The sequence below is a fragment of the Capra hircus genome, chromosome 11, assembly GCF_001704415.2.
Source record: "Capra hircus breed San Clemente chromosome 11, ASM170441v1, whole genome shotgun sequence".
NCBI classification, from domain to species: domain Eukaryota; kingdom Metazoa; phylum Chordata; class Mammalia; order Artiodactyla; family Bovidae; genus Capra; species Capra hircus.
Genome location: NC_030818.1, coordinates 88,975,845 through 88,998,867, shown reverse-complemented (window position 1 = coordinate 88,998,867; position 23,023 = coordinate 88,975,845). Strand labels below are relative to the sequence as shown.

Sequence of the window (23,023 nt, the reverse complement as noted above, 5' to 3'; positions counted from 1 at the left end):
CCCAAGGATGTACCTCTTTGGCATGTGGACTCTTTTGAACTAACGCAACTGTGACCCCATGGGCTCGAAACTACTGCTCCTCCTTCAACTACCTGGAAGAACTCAAACTGGGAATTTTTCTTAGATAAAAAAAAAATAGTTATTACCATAATTCTTAAGAAAAATTTCATCTAAGTGGCCCCACCTGTATGGCAGGGCATACGTCCAACTACCTGTCATCTATTCTCGTCATCCTGCAAATGACCTTCCTGACGTTGGCAGCCCCAGGCTCATCCCGTTCCTGAGCTCAGGATGACGTATGTGGCCCATTTCCTCTTTCTATCTCTGTATCTCTCATGTGTTTGGGAATCTTGAATGAATGAAAATAAATTCAAGGTTCTTCTCTTGATCTCTTTCGTGTCGATTTGAATATTAGACCAACTGAAGGGGAGAGGAAACTTTTCTTCATCCACTAGTGATAAGCTCAGTTTGTAAAGAGAAGATCGTGTCAAAGAAGAGGACTTGAAATAGCATAGATATTCTGAAGCACTCACACTTCGAGAAATGACTAGAACACGATACGGTACCAACTAAATCCAGAGTTTTACACCACATCAGTGACAGAGACAAAATTCTGGAGTCCTGGAAAGACACATTGGAGTAAAGGTGGGACCAGGATGAGCAAGAGGAACCTAGGTGTTTGCCTTTATTGCCAGAAGTTCATGTATACAGTCACACTGTCAATTATTCCTCAATAGAGTTGGGGGAGAAAATGTGGTTTGCTACTAATCCACTTGAAACAGCTTCTCAATCATGGCTGGTGGCTGCCTCTGAGAATCAGAGGACTTTTTAAACTCCCAACAACCAGGTCACACCCTGAACCAGGAAATCAGAATCTCTGGGGAACGTGATCCAGGCATCAGTAACAAGTTAGTTCTTCACAGGATTCAAATACACTGCCAAGCTCGAGGACACCTGCATTAAAGACATTTACGCCTTAGAGAAAAACGAATATCATATAATATCATATAATAATTCAATAATAATCATATAATATCATATAATCATATTTCTAATATGTTGGCTCTAGAAAAATGGTGCAGATGAACTTATTTGCAAGGCAGAAATAGAGATACAGAGGTAGAGAACAAACTTATGGATATCAAGGAAGGGAGGGAGTGGAGTGAACTGGGAGATTGGGGTTGATGTATGTACATCACTATGTACAAAACAGGTAACTAATGAGAACCTACTGTGTAGCAGTAGGAAACTCTACTCAGTGCTCAGTGGTGATCCAAATGGAAGGAAATCTAGAAAAGAAAAGATACATGCATACGTATAACTGACTCATTTTGCTGTACAGCAGATACCATTGTAAAGGAACTAAACTTCAATAAAAAATGTGAAGAAAGCAGCAAATTTACAAAAAATATGTATAAGCCTCGTCCTAATATTTCAACATGCATTATCATTCAGTTTCTCTCTCTGCTATTACTGTTATCATCTGAAGTGTGTATACCACATAGTGGCTACATTGCTTGTTTTTGAAATTTATATAATATACCGCATGACAGATTATTTGCTTGAAGTTGTAAAGATAACCAAAGCTCTTCTTGCTTCCAGTGTAAGATGAAAGGAGGAAATATCTGGATCAAAACAAAAATAAAACAACAATACAAAATAAATAATGCAGGTGGTATGACATCTGTTAAGAGTCTACATTTCTGACAGTGATACAAATTCTTATTTTTTGGTTTGTTTCACCATTTTTCCTACCAAACTCTTTAAGCCAGTGGTGGCTTTAAGTTAACTCTACAGGAAGGTGTCTCTGATTCCTTTCCATTTAGGCTGTGTCAAAGTACCTTCAATAAAGAAGACCTAAAGCTAAGAGCTGAAAACCTAACTAAAATAATGGCATGGTTGCAGATATTACATGTGGACAGATTTTAACGCCTTCATCTTTTTTTTCTGATACAGTTGATTCTAAGCATGTTAGACGTCTCTTTGGAGTGTTATGCAGTTTTTATCAGAAAGAAAAGTTTCAAAAGGGGGAGCTAGTTAGCTAATTGATTACAGATTGTTACTGAAATTTGGCAGGAAGAAAAGACTTTCAGAGTGTTAAAGAAAACCCTAAGCAGGCAGGGTTCCTGAGTCTCATTTCTGCCCCTGCCTTCCCTATAAAGCAGGCTGATGGCTGAAGCTCTCCCACAAACCCAGCATGGTAGCTGACAAGCAAAAAGCAAACAGGCTCTTAAACTATGTGCCTTGCAGAAGTGAGGCTATGAAAACTGAAAGAGCTGCCCATGCTTTCCAAGTCCCACGACTCAGAATAGCTGAGGCTACAAGCGTGCAGGCAAGGTCTGAGGTTGTAGCCTTTGGACCTGGTTTAAGCAAAGCCATCAGTAATTTGACAATATAAACGGCGAAACCAGACTTCTTACCTCCCCCTGAGGTGCATCTTGGGTCTCCTAATGTGAGCTAACTCAGAAGATGCATTCCTGAGCTCGCAGCCGCTAGACTCATTTGTGCAAAGAGGAAAGTGTGGCCAAGTGATTCTATTACTTTTTCTTTTCTCCATTCATTTCCCTCTCCCAAACCATTCCTTAAACCACCTTACAGACTCACTTCCTCCCTCTTCTGACTACAATTTTGGGGGGAGGAAACCAAGATCTGACAGAGTCGCTTTTGTGGTTTTTCTGTTCATTTTGTCATTTTCTCACTTGTTTAGAAAATAAATTTCCACCCACGCTGACACCTGTGCAGGGGGCCCCACCCTGAGACTCAGCAGGCGGCCAGAGCCAGCCTCTGAGCAAACATCCCTGGGATGTGTGCCTGAATGTGTGAGAGTCTGTGTCAGTGAGAGAGTGTGCAGAACAGAAGGTGGCATGTGAGTGGTGTAGACTAATCGCCTGTGTTCAGACATCTAGATCAAGATGCGTGCTCAGTTGCTGAGTCACGTCTGACTCTGCCGCCCCACGGACTGCAGCCGGCCAGGCTTCTCTGCCCAAAGAATTTTTCAGGCAAGGATACTGGAGAGGGTTGCCATTTCCTCCTCCAGGGGATCTTCTGAATCCAGGGGTCGAATCTCCTGCATTGGCAGGAGGATTCCTTACCACTAGTGCCACCTGGGGAGCCCCTAGATCAAGATAGATGCCCCCAATATATTCAACATGCATCAACAGGAACCACACCATGAACTGCGGGAGATGTGCTCACATTTATGTGTATAAATGCATATAGCTCCTTGTGGACTACCGAAGAGTTTACATAGTTTTATTTTACCTCAAGAAGAGAATAAAATAAAGCATTTATTTTGCTTCCCATGGACCCTCTTCTACTAGCCTGCTTTCCAACTAAGCTGGTAAAATGGGGCATGATGGTTTATGTTTGCATCCTGGCTTGGCAGAGTCAAAAGCTGAGATGTAGAGTTTGAATGAGTCAAATCTGCAGCCAGGCTGCATCACTTCCTAACCATGGTGCCCTTGGGCACACTCCTTAACCTCTCCATGGCTCAGTTTCCTCCTCTCTGACACAAGGGGAAAATCTGTCTCTTGGAGATGTTTGTGTACTTTGAGGTACGCTGTGCAAATGGTAGCTATTACTATGTGCTTGTGAGTGTGCCCTGTGTAACAAAACATAGTATTCGTAAAACACTTGCAAGAACCCATCATCTTGGACTTTCTAAGTCACCTGGACTGCCCCTTACAGTTCTCCGAGTCCTTTTCTAACTCTGTGACACCAAGGAGTGGGTTAACGCAGGCAGGTTGTACAGGGTAAGGGAGCACACGTGGTCGCGGCCATGAACACTGAGCAGCTCTGACTCTCGGGTTCTTACCCAAGATTCACTGCAAAATATGTATGAGCACCTTTTATAAGTCAGAAGCTAGAGAATGGTGTGCTTGTGGGTGAGAAAGGATGGCTTTTTGAAATGATGCTTCTTTAGGAGACATGCATGGTGTTTGACAACAGGAATAAAGGATCTGATGATAAACAGATTAAATCAGCTATAGACATCTGTTTCTTGGTTCTTTTGTGATTTTCTTCCTTCTTTATTTTTTGCGTATAAAGCTCCAACTTTGTTAATGATGAAACATAGTATACTGAAGGGGAATTTTCTACCTTAATTCAACAAACTTTTGTAAGTGCCTTCTATGTGCCAGCCATGGGATTAGTCTCGCATTAACCATCAGTTGGATGGATTGTCTCTCCTCAAGTAAACTACAAGGTAGGAAGGAAGTTGCTGTGTTAGCTGTGATACAATGCAAAAGTGCTGTTGAAGATGTTATGAACCTGGGACAATGTTAACACAGAAGACGGCGGGACTGGTTCTATGTGTGCAAGTCAGGGAAGGAGCACAAGCAGGAGTATACTGAGTTAAGTTTCCAGGGATGAGAAGTTGTCTCTTCAAATGATAATTTGTGTGTCTACGGACAAACAGTCTGACCATGACAGAGTGACTCAGCATGATGTGTGCATAGATGGGAGAAGGCACACGGAGATGAAGCGGTCAAATGATAACTTGTGAATCTGTGCACAAACAGTGTGACCGTGAAAGGGTGATTCAGCATGATGTGTGTATGGAAGGTGCGAGAAGACACAGAGAGATACAGCTGAGAAGGTGCCGAATAACAGACCACGGAGCATCTTGAGTACCATTTGAAAGGATGTGGGCATCATTTGTAGATAAAGGAGAGCCAGTTAAAGCCTTTAATGGAGAGGACTGTGATCACACTGCTGATAAAGCAAACAGCAAACGTATCATATGAGCGCCAGAGGTGTTTTCTTCAATTTAAATTCATTAAAAAAAAAAAAAGTCAACTCACTATCTCAGTGTCTCAGAGTTAGGTCACAGGATATAGAAAAAAAAAAAATCACTAAAACTCATTGTCTCAGGAGCCTTTCTTTCCAAATCTTGAGAGAGTGGCTAAGGGAAGAGGGGATAGGTTTCCCAGGGACTTGTTGAGTTGGCATCAAACTCATCACCGATTTTTGTGAACAGTCATAAGGAGAATCACCTGGTTTCTTCGTGAGATCCACCGCTTCCTGCTTACAGCGCAGGTATCCTGAGTGACAGCCTCCCACCTGTGTCTGTGATGCAGCCAAACCTCCCCGGCTGCAGGCACTTCCCTAGTTCCAGGTGGCCTCTCCCACAACCTGGGTGGTGTCACCTTAACTTCAACTTGGTTCCCAGATCCCAGAGACAGAAGAACCTGTGCAGCCTGTGGTTGGTGAAATCAGACCCACAACCAGACCTCCTCCGGGAGCAGGTCACCAACCTGGAATTCCAGGTGCCCGGTGTTTCCACAGCATAACACAGCAACCATTCTCAGAGTGTTAAGTTCTAAGGGGTTAATGACTGCTTGGAACAACCACAGTGACTCAGCCTGTGTCTGCGTGTCTCACCACTCTCCTAATCCAGGATGGCTGTGACCTCCACGAGCTTACTATTAAGTCTAGAATGGTATCAACGTTTACCTAGCTAACTTTCTGTTTTGTCTAGTTAACTTTTAGCCTAAATATCATGAATACACATTTTTCAATCAGTTTTGGATTCTGAAAAACATTAAGAATGTTAATGTCACCCCATTTGTTTTCTCTCTCTGTGTCACTTCCCCAATTCTGGAACTCAGACCAATTTTTAAAAAGTTTAAAATGAAAGAGGACTTTTTGTTTGTTTGCTTTGATCTATAAAGAGCTCAAATTTCAAAATTACTCTAACCTGTGTACAATTCACTTTGTACTTTTTGTTTGTTTTGATCTATAAAGGGCTCGAATTTCAAAATTACTCTAACATGTACACAATTCATTATGTACATTTCTTCATCTGTCTGTCTGTTTGGAAAAGACATGGTTTACTTATACAGAAGCATCAGAGCTGGGTCACCTCAGTCTTTCGTCCAGGTGCTAACTAAAATGGCAATAAGAGAAGATGGAAAATGATCTCCTGGTGGCAGTGAAAACAATGCATTTTCAGACAAGAACATGAATATGACTCTATGTTGATGACCACTGTGGACTTGGGGATGAGATTTCTTCACTTCAAGCTGCAGCACTGGGCTTCTCTGGTAGTCCAGTTTACAAAGAATCTGCCTGCAATGCAGGAGACTTGGGTTCGATTCCTGGGATGGGGAGATACCCTGGAGAAGGGAATGGCTATCCACTCCAGTATTCTTGCCTGGAGAATCCCATGGACAGAGGAGCCTGGTGGGCTACAGACCACGGGGTCGCAAAGAGTCAGACACGACTGAGTGTCTTCACTTTCACTTTCTTTCACAGCTGCAGCACTAGGTCCGTACGATGGAGCCAGAATGGCCTGAGCATCTTCTGTGCGTCAAATACTTTTCACAAGGCGGTAAACATCTCGTTTAATTTAGCTGCCCTAAAACTCTGCAGCGTGAGCTTTTCTCTCCCTCTTTTAAAGAAAAGCAGAGGCTCAGAGAGTAGGGAGCTTGCCCGACATTGCATTTGTGAGCTAGGATTTGAACCTATATCCATCTGGCCCCCAAAGTCATAATTTTCTACTTGCCTTTTTTCCTTGCAACCTCAGAGATAGCACTCCACATTTCAGGCAGACATTTGGTTCTGATGACTCAGAGAAGTCAATCAGACTAATGGAAATAATTACAACAACAATGACCACTAAAGCAAACATAACCAAGAAAGAACGATTCTGTTTAATACCTAAACTCCCCAAACACTCTCCCTTTCTTAGCAGAGAGGTCAAGATACATGCAATATGTTTTTGGTGCTGTGAAGCTCCCATAGAATGGGGACAACTGATATCCACATAAATGAGTCAGCTCAATTCATTTAGTCATTTGTTCATTCATCCATCCATGCCCTCACTGATTTTTATGCCTGGAGTTTTAGTAGGAAGTAAAAGGCATTGGACAAGTCTGGCCCCAGAGAGCTTGCAGAGAGGTAGAGGAGATATATATATATAGACTCTTTGTGACCCCATGTACTGTGTATAGTCTATGGAATTCTCCAGGTCAGAATACTGGAGTGGGTAGCCTTTCCCTTCTCCAGGGGATCTTCCCAACCCAGGAATTGAACCAGGGTCTCCTGCATTTTAGGCAGATTCTTTACCAACTGAGCGATATATATATATAATAAATGTGAACCAGATGTCACCTGGGGTCACCAGTGCTCTTAAGATCCAGAGATTCTGCCCAATTTCCCATCTCATATACTATGGAAATCCCTTTATTCCTCCCACGATCTCTGTAAATCCCTGGAAATGTATAGTTGTAATCACTTCTGACTTCCATTTCTCATTTGGGTGCTTATTCTTTTACATGTCCTGAACAGAAGACACACACATATCACACAGGCCTGACTGTTTGCAGAAAAACAACACTTCTCACAGGACTCCCTTGGGGCTGCCCTCACAGCTGGAGCAGACTCTTCTTCAACAATAACTGAAAACTAGGGCTGAGTGTTTGATTCCTCTGTAGTTAGGATATTCTTCTTCCTTTTCTGCCATCTCCAGTTTGTTCCTAGAAATCACTCAGGAGCTTTGCACCTCTCTCTTCTTTCTTTTCTCTCCTACTGCTGCTGCTGCTGCTGCTGCTGCTGCTAAGTCGCTTCAGTTGTGTCCAACTCTGTGCGACCCCATAGATGGCAGCCCACCAGGCTCCTCCGTCCCTGGGATTCTCCAGGCAACAACACTGGAATGGGTTGCCATGTCCTTCTCCAATTCATGAAAGTGAAGAGTGAAAGTGACGTCGCTCAGTCATGTCTGACTCTTAGTGACACCATGGACTTCAGCCTATCAGGCTCCTCCACCCATGGGATTTTCCAAGCAAGAGTACTGGAGTGGGTTGCCATTGCCTTCTCCAAACTAGTGCCAAATTCCAGTTCATGGTTTGTAAAAGCCTGATTTATCTGTCCTTTCCTTGTCCTTTCAATTCATGTGCCAAGGGCCCTACCTGCTATTTCTAGGCATCTGATCAAAGTTTCTAACAAAAAGCATTCTTCATTAAACATATCTAGCTGAAGTCATACTATTTCTCACACCAAATGTGTAACACATTACAAAACAAATGATATACCTGACTGATAGAAAAGAAAGAGGATGCTTTCAGAGCTATATGAAAGAGGAATCAGAATAGACAAGATTCTGCAGGGGAAACACACAAAGAAACTAAATGGAGAGGCTTTAAGATAGCAATGCTGATTTCTAGTTTGCCCCACAATCTATTGCTTGTCACTAGGGGACCACTCCTAGGAGCCACTCAGGCATCCAAGTTGATGGAGACTCTTCCTCAATCCAGAATCATAAGAGCTGGGAAGAAAGAGCATGGCTAAGCACTCACTGGTTTCTAAAGTCACTACTGACCACTATTACTGACCACTACCACTGACCAACAGAATGCTCACCTTCCCTTCCCCAGGCCTTTAGTCCATGGGGAGGGAAGTGTCCTCCACTCCAGCGGGTCAGCAGATTACTAAAAATGACAGTACGGTCCCCCACAATCTGACATTTGGTCACAAATACTAATTCCACTTCCCTTTTTGCTTGCAAATGCACTGATATCTTCCCCAAATGAAATAGTTCCTTTTTCTCTAGAAAGTTATACGCCAAAAAAAAAAAAGAAAATAAAACCAAAACAAAACAAACCTTCCCTCCCTACAACCAATACAACAGTGATGGAAGAGGGGCTACACAGATTCAATAGGCATTCTGAAACCCCACTGGCAGGCTTTGCTTTGTGAAGACCTTGTTCTACTCCTTGAACCATTGATCAGATGGTTCCTTGGTGCTACCTTCTTTTCAATTATCCTACTTGGCCACATTGGAAGAGATCAATAGATAAAAATCTCTTAGGATTCAGTGGATATCTTAGTATCCTTCCTCCCCTCAAACTGTTGGAGGCTTAAGCTTCCACTTAAGCCTTAAAGACCACTCTGTTTTGGTTCAGATTAGTGGTTATTTTGACCATACAACTCTGAAAAATAATGTCAATTTCTTATCTACTTCATTTCAATATGCATACCCCAAATCACTTTTTAGACATGAGTTTTCTTCCCCTGTAGACCCAACAGCTTGTACTTTGAATCTAGCAGATTTTCATGGAAGATATATGTCCATTCTCTTTACCTGAACCATTTTGCCCAAGTGGAAGTAATTCAGTAAAATTTTACACAGTTTAACAAAGAGTATAATGACCCCTTGAATCTAGTCCCTGTTACAAGGCTGAGTTCTAATCTACTTATGAGGCTTAAAGTTGGGAGACTAAGAATCTGTCCCCTCTGTCAACCCCTCAAGTTGTTGATTTATGAACTTGCCTCTTAATTTTATTCCTGCTTTTAAACTTGACAGTTCTTTCCTGATCTCATCTCTTTCTCATGGAGATTCATCCAATGCAGCCATCACCAACAAAACTCATGCCATCAAATCTGAATTCTCATTTACTTAGCTAAAGCTATGTATGATCTTATTGCTATTGTTGCTGTCTCATTGCTAAGTTGTGTCTGGCTCTCTGTTGCCCCATGGATTATAGCCCACCAGGCTCCTCTGTCTATGGGATTTCTCAGACAAAAATACTGGAGTGGATTGCCATTTTCTACTCTGGGGATCTTCCTGACTCAAGTATTGAACCCTCATCAGCTGCATGGTAAGCAGATTCTTTACCACTGCCTCACCTGGGAAGCCCAGGTATGATATTAATAAGAACATATTTGCTTTCCAAGTTACCATGCATGTATTTTTCCTTAGTGTTTCACAGTAACAGAATAAGGATGCCTATCCTTACAAACCTTGTTAAGAGTTTCTTAACTGCTCACTGCTCAGCTCTGAAGCCAGAGCCGCATGTTCCGTTCATCGTGGTTATCAGTGTCCCAGACTGACATGTATGGCACCCTCGGCACATGCTTTCAAGGTCTCAGGGAGGAAAGAAAGAGAGTGTGCTGAATAAAGTGCCAACTCTAAAAGCTTCCCCTTGGAAGTGACACATGTCCGTTCCATTTATGCTTCATTGGTCAAAGCAAGTCACATGACTAAGCCATGAGATATTTTTATGGGGTGATGAAGGATGGAGCTCTAGAGGGAGAAGGGGTAGATTCTTTTTTTAACACAGAGGGAAAAATACTAGTAGAAAGAATTAGGGAAGACCTTTTGATGGAGATGATATTTAAACAGAAAAACAGTTTGGTGTTAGTATTTTATGTAAAGGACTCAACATGTGTTACATAATGAGGACAGGAAACATGAACTTGGGACTCAGAGACAAAGTCAGTGTGGAATGAAATTATGGAGCCATGGTGTGGAGTGGGGGGGTGGGGAGCAGTAAATGTTGGCAAGGCCCAGATAATGATGAAATAACATATGTCCTTTAACAGAAGCACACAAAGTCGTTATGGGAAGGGGGAGAAAATATTCCAATCTCAGGATGTTTGGAAGTTTCTTGGAGAAGTATGACAATGGATGCTGATTACAGTTTTTCAGATGAAAATTTATTTGGGAACTTTTGGAGTAAGGACTGGCATCCTCTCAAAAACAGCATGCCAAGAAGCCAAACCCAGCTGTCCCAGGGCATGAAAGGCGTGCCAGCAAAGTAATAACTAACTCAAGAGGCTTGGCCGTGGGTGGGGTGACCCAACTGAGCCTTGTGTCAACATATGGTAAGGATCACAAATGACTGGGTTTGCGTTGCTCATCACAATTGTTTAGTATGGTTTTTAATCCATACCAGCAGTTTTCAAACAACAGAAGTAGATTCACTTTAAATTCTACTCTGGGGATCTTCCTGACTCAAGTATTGAACCCTCATCACCTGGTAAGCAGATTCTTTACCACTGCCTCACCTGGGAAGCCCAGGTATATTAGCAAGAACATATTTGAGAGCATATTTAAGAACACTTTTGAGAACATAGTCTCAAAACACTTGATACTAAATCCTGGCAATAAAATTTCTTCCAGTAGTGTATCTCCATATATTTTTGTTATTGAAATCTCTACCATCACATGTACCCTCATAATCATTAAAATTGGGAAAAAAAGGCGTATGAACCCCTATATTCCTACCACTGACCTATTTGTGTACCATTTTCTCTTTATGCATAACAACTAAACAGGATGTCATGTTTATCCTCTTATCAAATGTCAATCCTACCCACCCTTGAATTCCATCCTCACTCAATTTGCCAAGAACTTCATTTTTAAGAAGTCTCTTTCTCTCTCCCACCTCATTCATCTCTTTCTCCAATGCATCATTCTAATCAATTAGACATTGTCCTAGAATTTCCCATCTTTGACCTCATAGCACCTCTTGGTTAACAGACAATTTTTCTACTTCCTTTTCAGGTTTCTTGAGGGTTCTCTACAAAGCACTCTTCATTTTCTCTACTCTCATCCATTATTTTTTTTTCAAACTGTGAATAAAAAATTTCTATGAGGAATAAGAAGAAAATAAATGAGAATAAAAATATAATTATAAAATAACAATGAGCTGGCACTAAATCCGGGAGTTGGTGATGGATAGGCAGGCCTGGAGTGCTGCGATTCATGGGGTCGCAAAGAGTCGGAGAGGACTGAGCAACTGAACTAAATTGAAAACATCATATAGGAAGGAGATTATTTCCTTATGGACTTGGAGGAATGCTTTGTAGTAGAGTGATCAATTGATCCCAGCCATTTTTAACATACTGGGTTTCTGGCAAAAAAAAGTTTGTTTGGGTTTTCCATGTTAACTAAAAACCCAAATGAACTTTTCAGCCAACTCAATAATTTGGGGGCTTCTTGCCCCCAGTTAACCTCGAAATCTGCACTTGTCAGTCCTCAGTGAATTCCATGCCTTCCAAGTCATTCTTTTATGCCTCCTTTGCCAATTACTTTCATTCTACAATGAAAGAAGCTTCTCCATTCACAGAATCTTTTTTTTTCTTATTTCCTTATACCTATTTCTAAGATGACTACACCAACTCTTACATTTTCTGAATTGATATAAATATATGTTCATCAATTATGCATCCAAAATACGTTCTGAATCTGTTCTCCCTGTACCACTTCATACATGTTAATCCTGGTTCCCATTAGGTTTCACTCGGATTATTGCAACAGCCTCTCCACAGAGTTCCTAACTCACTCTTGTCTGATTCATTCTCCAGGCAGCGGTAAAAATAATGTTTTTATTGATAGCAGCCATCATGTTACTGTCCTGCTTAAATCATTCCAAGGTTTCCTTCCTCTTGTTAACCACTGCCCATCTTACTGTGGCCTACAGTGTGGGCAGGGCCTGGCACCTGCCTATTTCACTAACCCCACCTACTGCCTCACACCTATCTGATCACAACTCTCCAGCCACACTAGCCATCTTTCTGAACCTCAGACACATTGAGCTGGTTTTTTTTTTTTTTTTAATTTCCTTCCTCTTGGCTGTTATGTATCACTTGAAGGATTTTGTCTACTGGCCATTTAGCTACTTCTACCATTAATAGTTTGGCTTTCAGTTTAAATGTGTCTTCCTTGAGGAAGATTTCCCTACCCATCTCATCTAAAATAGGTTCCTGTTCATTATTTTCTTTAGCTATTGTAAAAAACTCATTGTACTTGATGCAACCTGATAAGGCTTTTATTCAATTGACCTTTATTTACTAAATTTGTTTCGGCATAGTTTTGTTTTTTTAGTCTCCTCTAAGACATACACCCTGAAAGGGCAGAAACTATGTGTCCTTTTCACCATTTTATCTTCAGTGATGAGGACATGACCTGGGACACAATAAATATTTGTTGAATAAATGAAATCTAGGAGCATGTTCTAAGGCTCTGTGTTGTTCCTGTTTTACCATCTGTGTCAATCAAATTAAGCTGCTAGAGTAATTTTAAGTTTTTGCAACACATTAACTTTGCTAAGTCACTTCGGTCATGTCCGACTCTGTGCGACCCCATAGACGGCAGCCCACCAGGCTCCCCTGTCCCTGGGATTCTCCAGGCAAGAACACTGGAGTGGGTTGCCATTTCCTTCTCCAGTGCATGAAAGTGAAAAGTGAAAGTGAAGTCGCTCAGTCGTGCCCGACTCTTAGCGACCCCATGGACTGCAGCCTAACAGGCTCCTCTGTCCATGAGATTTTCCAGGCAAGAGTACTGGAGTGGGGTGCCATTGCATTCTCCTACATTGACTTTAGGTGCTACAAAAATATGATTTCTGTTCCATTACTATTTGATCTCTCATCCTGCTTTAGAGTTTATCTGAAAAACTGAAATGAATCACATACCAACAAAACAGGTGCCTCAAATCAATAACAGTTTCTACCAATTCTCTGTGATACTCAACATAGTAAAGAAGACTTCTATTTATCATGGCAGATGTTTCTCTCATTTCATTAAAATATATTGAAAAAGAAAAAAGTGAAAATGTTAGTCCCTCAGTTTTGTCCTACTCTTTGCAACCCCATGAATTACAGCCCACCAGGCTCCTCTCTCCATGGGATTCTCCAGGCAAGAATACTGAAGTGCGTAGCCATTCCCTTTTCCAGGCGATCTTCCCGACCCAGGAATTTAAACTGGGTCTCCTGCCTTGAAGGCAGAGTCATTACATCTGAGCCACCAGGGAAGCCCCAAAATATACTAGACAGGATATATTAAAGTAGAATCTATCTGCAAAGTACACTGAAGATAGAAATGGATAATACATCCAAGAAGAGGCAGTATTCTCCTACTGGACTTTCAACTGTGTGTGGATACTGAGAAATATGTTCTTGGACTTATGTACTTTTTCATGCTGTGTGTTAAATCCAATGGCTTCAAAAATGACAATAAAAAAATTCTGGATACTCTTATATCACCTGCCCCTTCAAGGATCCCAGGACTTTGGCTGACTGTGAAATGAACCAAGATACAACCAAGAAAACAAAAACAAATGAATAATAATAAACTCAGACCCACCTCCTTTTACTCAGCAGAGGTACCATGTGAGTAACCGGAGGTCACATGCTTGCTCAATGTGTGCACAGACTGGAACACTGTCAATATTTGATTTTTTTTCAATCCTCCTTCACCTCTATTCCAATTCAGAGACTTCCAGTTTACAAAGTAGAAAAAGGAAAATTGAAAAGAGGTACAAATAGAGCATCCTTGTATCTTGGGATATTGCCCTCTCTGAAGAAGAATTTTGTTTTTTTAATTAAAAAAAAAAACAAAAACAAAAAACTAAACAGTGGCAGAAAGAGTTCATGCAGTTAGTGTTGACTTTCCCATAAAATTCACCCCCCAGAGGAATTTCAGACTGCTTTTAACTCTCTGCCATGGTCAGGGCTGACCAGTTGGAAGATTCGAAATCAAGCTAGTTCTTCAATCCCTGCATACAAGAGGAAGAAGTAGAAATTGAGGATGCTGACGACCTGGGTGTGGCACAAAATTGGCCATGAATTTGCATGGAGCCTTCTCACTAAAGCAGCCGAGAGAGGGCCGGGGAGAGAAGGAAAATGTGATGTGGGAGAAGCCACCTGCGGGCAGCAGTCCCCTCAAGACTGCAACTCAGGAGTCTGGGGGACCCTTACTCGGGAGGTGGCTGAGAGACAGAGCACTGGGCCCCAGCTGAGCTCACCTTGCTCCTGAGGCCAAGCGGGATGCACCTGAGTAAATGCCAGCTTACCAACGCTACCCTCTTCCTGTTTAGTCATCCAACGAGGAGAAAAAAAGTGAAAAGTTGGCAATAAAAAAAATATTTTGTTAATGACACTGAAGGCTTTACGTGTTTATTCATTGCTTTGCCCTTTGACCAAATAACTGAAACTATCTTTGTTTCCTATAAATTACAGATTTTCTTTTTCTCCTCTTCTAAAGAAACTCATTTTGGTAACCCAAAACATTAAAAAAAATACTGTGTATCTCCAAAACACTTTATTTTTTAAGTTGTCTCATATGTGATCAAATAGAGATTTCTAAAATGCACTTAAAATGTGTATTAAATCATTTTGAGGTGATTTTAGAAAGTAAAAAACTGAATGAAATATTATTAAGTTTTAAATAAAAAATAGGTCAGAATGTTCCAGTGAATGAAAAAGACAAGGATGAATATAATCAGAACTAACTGAAACAAAACAGAAAAACAGTCCACAGATAATTCAGAGATTATACTCAGACCAATATATTAAGATATACATATCAAATTATAATGAAATATAATTCAAAGATAATACTTAGATTATATGTTAGATATCCCAAGATAATAAACTGAAAAATCTACTACACTCAATAAATTAGTTACAGAAAATAACTAGGTAAAAAGTAGATACAAAAAATTCAAATATTTTCTTAGAAATTAGCCATAAGCTTTTAGAAAATAACTTTTTAAAATAACTACACTGATACAAAGAATAGAAATGTGAAGTACCTAGCTATAAATTTGGCAGTATTTATTTATAAATTGTAAAAAAAAAAAAACAATGAAAAAACAAAAATATTCCAGTGCTCTGTATAAGATATGTGAATACACTGAATGTAATTATTTTGCAGATGGGAAAATGGAATAATATAAACTCTAAAAAAATAATCCTTTAAAAATGTCCTATAATTAATTAGGTGATTAAAATAAGTCAAGTCCAAACTTTAATGGGAGAACTAGCTTTGCAAACATGATAAACCGCAAACCATGCTCTTTGCCCCAAGTGGAGAACAAGGCAAAAATAAGAAAAAGATAAGATTTAAGAGCTGACTGATGTGTGTAGGGTGGGCAGGGGGTGGATTGTTTAAAATAATATACTAATGCATTCTTGAAGCTTATTTTTATTTTTTAAACAATTTTAGTTATGCATCTGTGTCTGTCATTTGCAACTGAAAATGGATAGTTATAATTAATTAATGTAGAACATAAAGTCTAGCCTTTTTAGCAGCAGGAACTTTTGTGATGTTCTGTACTGTCTAATATGATGTGGTTATTGAACACTTGAAATGTGGGTCATGCAGCTGAGAAACTGAATTTTTAATTTTATTTAAATTTAATTAATTTAAATTTAAATTATACGACCAGTGGCTACTGTTTTGGACAGTGTGGCTCTAATATAACAAAAGCTACATGAATTGAAATAATAAAACACCTTTTTGCATGACAAATTAGAAATATATTTGGAAATATGTTAATGGTGGGACCATGCATTGTAAAGAGAATTCTAACAATTTACCTGTTAGAGCACAAATTAGCCCAAACTTCTCTTAAAATAATTTGTCAATTTGTGTCAAATCCATAACTTTGGTCCAATAAGTTCAGAAACTTCTAGAAATCTATCTACCAAACTAGTCAGAAATACTGATAATATATAATGCATGAAAATTATTGATATGTCATTTACAGTTTTTTTTTTTGAGATACATTTAAATGAGTAAACAATGAAAATATAGGTACTTGGAGATTAACTCTTATGTGAGTGACTGATAGTTGCTCAGTTGGGTCTGACTCTTTGAGATCCTATGGACTGTAGTCTGCCAGGCTCCTCTGTTCATGGAATTCTCCAGGCAAGAATACTGGGGTGGATTGCCATTTCCTTCTCTAGGGGATCTTCCTGACTCAGGGATTGAACATGGGTCTCCTGTATTGCAGGCAGATTCTTTACCATCTGAGACACCAGGGAAGCCTATTATTAGGAGACATTCCTAAGTATAAAAACAGGCCAGCTAAAAAGTACCAGCAGATACATGCTTGACTTTATCTTACAATCTATAGACAATACATTAGAATATATAATGAGTTCATACACCTTTTCCAAAGGAATACCCAAGACAGAAGTAACAATAAAGTTATAAATGACAATCATCAATCAGATGAAATAATTTAGATGAAGCTTATCTCTCTCAAAGAGGTGGGGACTGGGAAAGTAAGTGGTCAGGAAGGAAATGTAATGTGCTTTTAACTTTGTATGAATAACAATGTTCAGTTCCATGTTGCTGAACATGGTTCTGTTTTCCCCAAATAAATCCTCTACTTCAAAGTACTGTCTGACATATAGATCAATGGAACAAAATAGAAAGCCCAGAGATAAATCCACACACATATGGATACCTTATCTTTGACAAAGGAGGCAAGAATATACAATGGAGTAAAGACAATCTCTTTAACAAGTGGTGCTGGGAAAACTGGTCAACCACTTGTAAAAGAATGAAACTAGATCACTTTCTAACACCACACACAAAAATAAACTCAAAATGGATTAAAGATCTAAATATTAGACCAGAAACTATAAAACTCCTAGAGGAGAACATAGGCAAAACACTCTCAGACATAAATCACAGCAGGATCCTCTATGATCCACCTCCCAGAGTTCTGGAAATAAAAGCAAAAATAAACAAATGGGATCTAATTAAAATTAAAAGCTTCTGCACAACAAAGGAAAATATAAGCAAGGTGAAAAGACAGCCTTCTGAATGGGAGAAAATAATAGCAAATGAAGCAACTGACAAACAACTAATCTCAAAAATACACAAACAACTTCTGCAGCTCAATTCCAGAAAAATAAACGACCCAATCAAAAAATGGGCCAAAGAACTAAATAGACATTTCTCCAAAGAAGACATACGGATGGCTAACAAACACATGAAAAGATGCTCAACATCACTCATTATTAGAGAAATGCAAATCAAAACCACAATGAGGTACCACTTCACACCAGTCAGAATGGCTGCGATCCAAAAATCTGCAAGCAATAAATGCTGGAGAGGGTGTGGAGAAAAGGGAACCCTCCTACACTGTTGGTGGGAATGCAAACTAGTACAGCCACTATGGAGAACAGTGTGGAGATTCCTTAAAAAATTGCAAATAGAACTACCTTATGACCCAGCAATCCCACTGCTGGGCATACACACCGAGGAAACCAGAATTGAAAGAGACACATGTACCCCAATGTTCATCGCAGCACTGTTTATAATAGCTACGACATGGAAAAAACCTAGATGTCCATCAGCAGATGAATGGATAAGAAAGCTGTGGTACATATACACAATGGAGTATTATTCAGCCGTTAAAAAGAATTCATTTGAATCAGTTCTGATGAGATGGATGAAACTGGAGCCAATTATACAGAGTGAAGTAAGCCAGAAAGAAAAACACCAATACAGTATACTAACACATATATATGGAATTTAGGAAGATGGCAATGACGACCCTGTATGCAAGACAGGGAAAGAGACACAGATGTGTATAATGGACTTTTGGACTCAGAGGGAGAGGGAGAGGTGGGATGATTTGGGAGAATGACATTCTAACATGTATACTATCATGTAAGAATTGAATCGCCAGTCTATGTCTGATGCAGGATACAGCATGCTTGGAGCTGGTGCATGGGGATGACCCAGAGAGGTGTTATGGGGAGGGAGGTGGGAGGGGGGTTCATGTTTGGGAACGCATGTAAGAATTAAAGATTTTAAAATTTAAAAAAAATAAAAAATAAAACATTTTAAATCTTAAAAAAAAAATATGATAACAGCAAAAGCAAAAAAAAAAAAAAAAAACAAAGTACTGTCTGAATGCTTTATTAAAACTCTGCTTCTGGCCTTTGTTTTGGAATCTGTTGCTTTTGTTGCTGCCTCCTGATGGCTGTCCTCTGAAGATCCTACTTCTTTCCCGCTGTGCCCTGTTACCTCAGTTGCCCTCAAGCTGTCCCCTGAAGCCTCAGTTGCCTTCTGGCTGTCCTTGGAAGTTGCAATATCGCTCCCGTGGTCCTTCTAGCTCTGGTTGCTCCGTGGCCACAGAAATCTGCCAATGCCTTAAATCATGCCACTTTTCCTATACTTACTGATCTAGTAGGAATATCAAAGCAAACACTCTGCTTTCCTTTGAGAAAGACCATTCCCTTCACTTTGAAATCAATATCCTCACCCAGTTGCTCTTTAAGTTCTTTCTAAGCATAATTAATGTTTGACATTTCCATTGAGCACTGCAAGATCATAGTCACAAAGCCTGCATCCCGGTTGCTCAAGGAGTGCTGGTCTACCGACGTGGCACTGGAAGTGTGGGCCAGGGCGGCTGCCAGGGATTCCAGACTCCCTTCTCTTCAATCAGCTTCTTGGCTGACTGCTTGAAGTGACCAATCACAGTGGGAGGCACCGAGTCCAAGAACCTTACAACATCTTCCCTAGAATATTTTATTATCTCTGCTGCAGAAGGAACACCTATTTGCTTAAATTTAATTCCCGGTTTTTGCTCCCCTTGGGGTCACTAGTATTCTTCCTTGTTCTGATAAAAGTAAATGCAAACCCTGGTCCTTCCAGCTCCACCTGTTCACCCAAAATGACGAATGTAGGACTCCATGTCCTTTGGTGGAGAACTTTGAGCAACCAGCCTCAGGGATGTCTAAACTATGTGCAGCAACATTAGTTGCAAAGAAAACTCCAGAATTACCATTTCTAAAACCTTTCAGGATGATTTCCCTTTGCTTCTGTGGAATTTCTCCATGTAATGACTGGGCATCCTGCCTTATGACTATTTTGTGACAACTCCTGGGCTTCTTTCTTCATTTCGCAAAATATGATAGTGCTCCCCTGATAACCACTGTACACTTGGATCATGTTCTCTGTAACTGCCGCCCTCTGAATCCAGTGACACTTGATAGCCAGCAGCTCTACAATTATTGCCATTTTCTGTGTCTTTTTACCAAATCAGGCCCACTTGTTCATATGTAGGTTTCATTAACACTTATACATGAATTTAAAGTCAAATTTTGGGGAATTATCCCTTAAATTGTAAAGCATTTACTATGTAGCAAATTTCTTAAAAAGATACAATGATGTGCCCACTTTGGAATAAATTAAACACATAATATTATTACCTATCAGTTTTTCAAAATATCTTAATTGATATATATGGAATAATAAAACTTGCTTAATTCACATTTTTTCATTATTCATTTAAAAAGTCTTCAGTAAAAAGAAACAAACTGCAATAGCACTCTGAATGAAAATAAGCTCTCAAATATTAATAGCAATTTGCAGTTCACAAAGTATATTCATATGCATTATTTTTTACCCTTCAGCAGACTGTAAAGATAAAGCTCAGTGGAACTAATTTATTTGATCAAATTATACATTTTTCAAGCAGTATAGCCCAAAAGAGACATTAGCTGTTATATTTACACTAATGTTAAGCTTAGTAAGGTCTCAGAGGTGGAGTCTTTCAGTTCCTGAATTTGAATCTTCTTATAAACTACAATAATCTGGTAAATAATTAAGTGCCTCAGAAAGAAACTGCACTGTCAATTTGGAGAGTTGATTTCATTTTGCAGCAGAAAGGATTCTCTTGACTTTCCTGTCTTTGGAGAGATGTTCAATTAATCCACAGAGACCATGTTTTGTGAAAGTTTCCTAGCCTGAGAATAAGAAAACTCCTCTGAGGATAAGATAAAATGATAAAATAGATTCAGATCCAGACATACAGATTGTCTTGCGCACACTGCCCTTGTGTTTATTAAGTGGAGAGTTTATTTCCAATTCAGCCGGAACACTTAACTCTTTCACGCAATTAAAATAGAAACTAGATTAATCACCCGAATCACATTAATCTCTGCGGGTGATCAACATATTTTTAGAAAGAGATTTACCCCATCAGTATACTGTGTGAACAAATTTACTAATAAAGAAAAACTTAGGACTATTATGGTACTGCACTAAAATAACTCAAGATATTTTATGAAAATTGTCTCTGGAGTTTTCCCAAATAGTAACACTGACTTGTTCTGATGTTAAGTCCAGACTCGAAACAGAGATTTGTTTCAAGGCTCAACTTATTCTGTGATTGACTGTTAAGATGAGGCGAGATGATGGAGAGCAGGTGGCTGAACTTTGCCACATCACAAATGAGAACACAGAGCAAGGAGGTAGCTGTCCCAGGTCATCCAGCTGTTGTTAGAGATGCCACTGGGAACCAGCTCTTCTAAATCCCTGCTTGATATTAGTTACTGAAACCCATTCATAGGAGCAAATGTAGACCAATCTATCTTTCCTAAATTTGCCTAAAGTGAAAGTGGAAGTCGCTAGTTGTGTCCAACTCTTTGCGACCCCATGGACTACACATCCCATGGAATTCTCTAGGCCAGAATACTGGAGTGGATAGCCTTTCCCTTCTCCAGCAGAATCTTCCCAACCCAGGGATCAATCCCAGGTCTCCTGCATTGCAAGAGGATTCTTTACCAGCTGAGTTAAATGTATTTTCAATCAACTCTCTAATTAAATACACAGCTTGAGGCTTCACAACTGTGATGCTGGAGAAGAGTCTTGAGTCTTCTGTGGACAGCAAGAAGATCAAGCCAGTCAATTCTAAAGAAAATTAACCCTGATATTCACTGGAAGGACTGATGCTGAAGCTGAAGCTCCAAGATTTTGGCCACCTGATGTGAAGAGCCAACTCATTAGGAAAGACTTTGATTCTGGGGAAAATTGAGGGCAGGAGGAGAAGAGGGAAACAGAGGATGAGATGGTTGTATGGAATCATCCACTCAATGGACATCAGTTTGAGCAAACTCCGGGAGATAGTGAAGGACAGGGAAGCCTGGGGTGCTGCAGTCCATGGGGTTGCAAAAGAGTGAGACACTACTGAACAACAACAACGACAAACCAAAAATACCTGTTTCCTCAGTTCTCTTGCACTATACCTTTGGAGGGGATGCAGACATTGAAAGTCTCTGATACCACATTTCAAGGAAAAAAAAAAAATCAGTGAACAATGTTAATAGGTTGGTATTCATGTTCTTTCTCCCATTTTCACAGAACAGACCAGTTTCTATACCCTCAGAATGTCTTCTTAAATAATAATAAAAGTTATTCTTCAAATTTGTAGAGTGCTTTGCATATCCATCCCATTTTACAGGACTTTGTTTTCATATATAGAAAACTAAAACAGAAAAGTGGTTTGGAAATAGAGCACTGCTGTAAAAAAGACCTAAAGCATGAGTTGTTGGGTTTTTCATGGGGCAAAGGGGGAGGCTGGAAGGATAATGAGGAGCTTATTGATGAAGGCAGGAAGTGCAAGGATAAAACTGATACCAGAGGCTTAAAAGATGGTGCTCCATGTTTTGTAGTAATGAAACAAGTGTTAAAACAACTGTTTGCATTTACCTGAGAAAAAATAATGCACCAAATTAACCTGCACATGCAGATAACATTTCTTGGCAGAATATTGCAAGTGCCAATTGGCTTCTGTTAGTTACATATGATAAGATATGGAAAGACAGAATTTAGCTAAAGAGAGAACTATTCAATATGCGAACAGAATTTCCAATCCAGACTTACGCGGTCAGACAATAAAACTGTTTCATATTTCCAGGCTCTCCAGCAGGCACAAGACTCTCAAATGAAAAGTGGCTTCAGGGTAAAGAATAAATCAAAGATTTGGTCATAAGACCCTTTGTTTAGACCTCAGACTAATAGATTCTCTCAACTAGGAAGAAGCACTTCTAAAAATTGCAAAAGTGTTATTTCACTGCAATTATATACTTGGACAAAAGTTGAGAGAGTTCTCTTGAAAAGAATTATAGTCACGACTTTTGGGACATGGAGTGAATAACAACCAGATTTGTAGGACCACAAAAAGTTTAAAGGTATTGCACAAGAATGGACTAAAGGGGCATAAATCATTCAAAAAGATATCTCTGGACCTCTCAATTTTCTACAGTCAACAAGGAGTCTGAGAAAACCGGTCTGATGAGAACATGGGCTATTTCTTATGGGAAAGAAAGTGTTTCACAGGGAAGCATCCTGAGAGGGCAAAACCCCAAACCATGGAAAATCATGAATTGGAGAACTACTTTTGAGGGGCAGTTCAGTTCAGTTCAGTCACTCAGTCATGTCCGACTCTTTGCCACCTCATGGACTGCAGCACGCTAGGCCGCCCTGTCCATCACCAACTCCCGGAGCTTACTCAAACTCATGTCCATTAAGTCGTGATGCCATGCAACCACCTCATCTTCTGTCACTTCCTTCTCCTCCCACCTTCAATCTTTCCCAGCATCAGGGTCTTTTCCAATGAGCTAGCTCTTGGCAGCAGGTGGCCAAATGATTGGAGCTTCAGCTTCAGCACCAGTCCTTCCAATGAGTATTCTGTACCGATTTCCTTTAGGA

At 40.0% G+C, this 23,023-nt stretch overlaps 1 pseudogene; it reads right to left on the bottom strand.

Moving 5' to 3' along the window:
• Positions 1–19,601, bottom strand: part of LOC102189410 — a 75,117-nt pseudogene extending 55,516 nt beyond the window's left edge.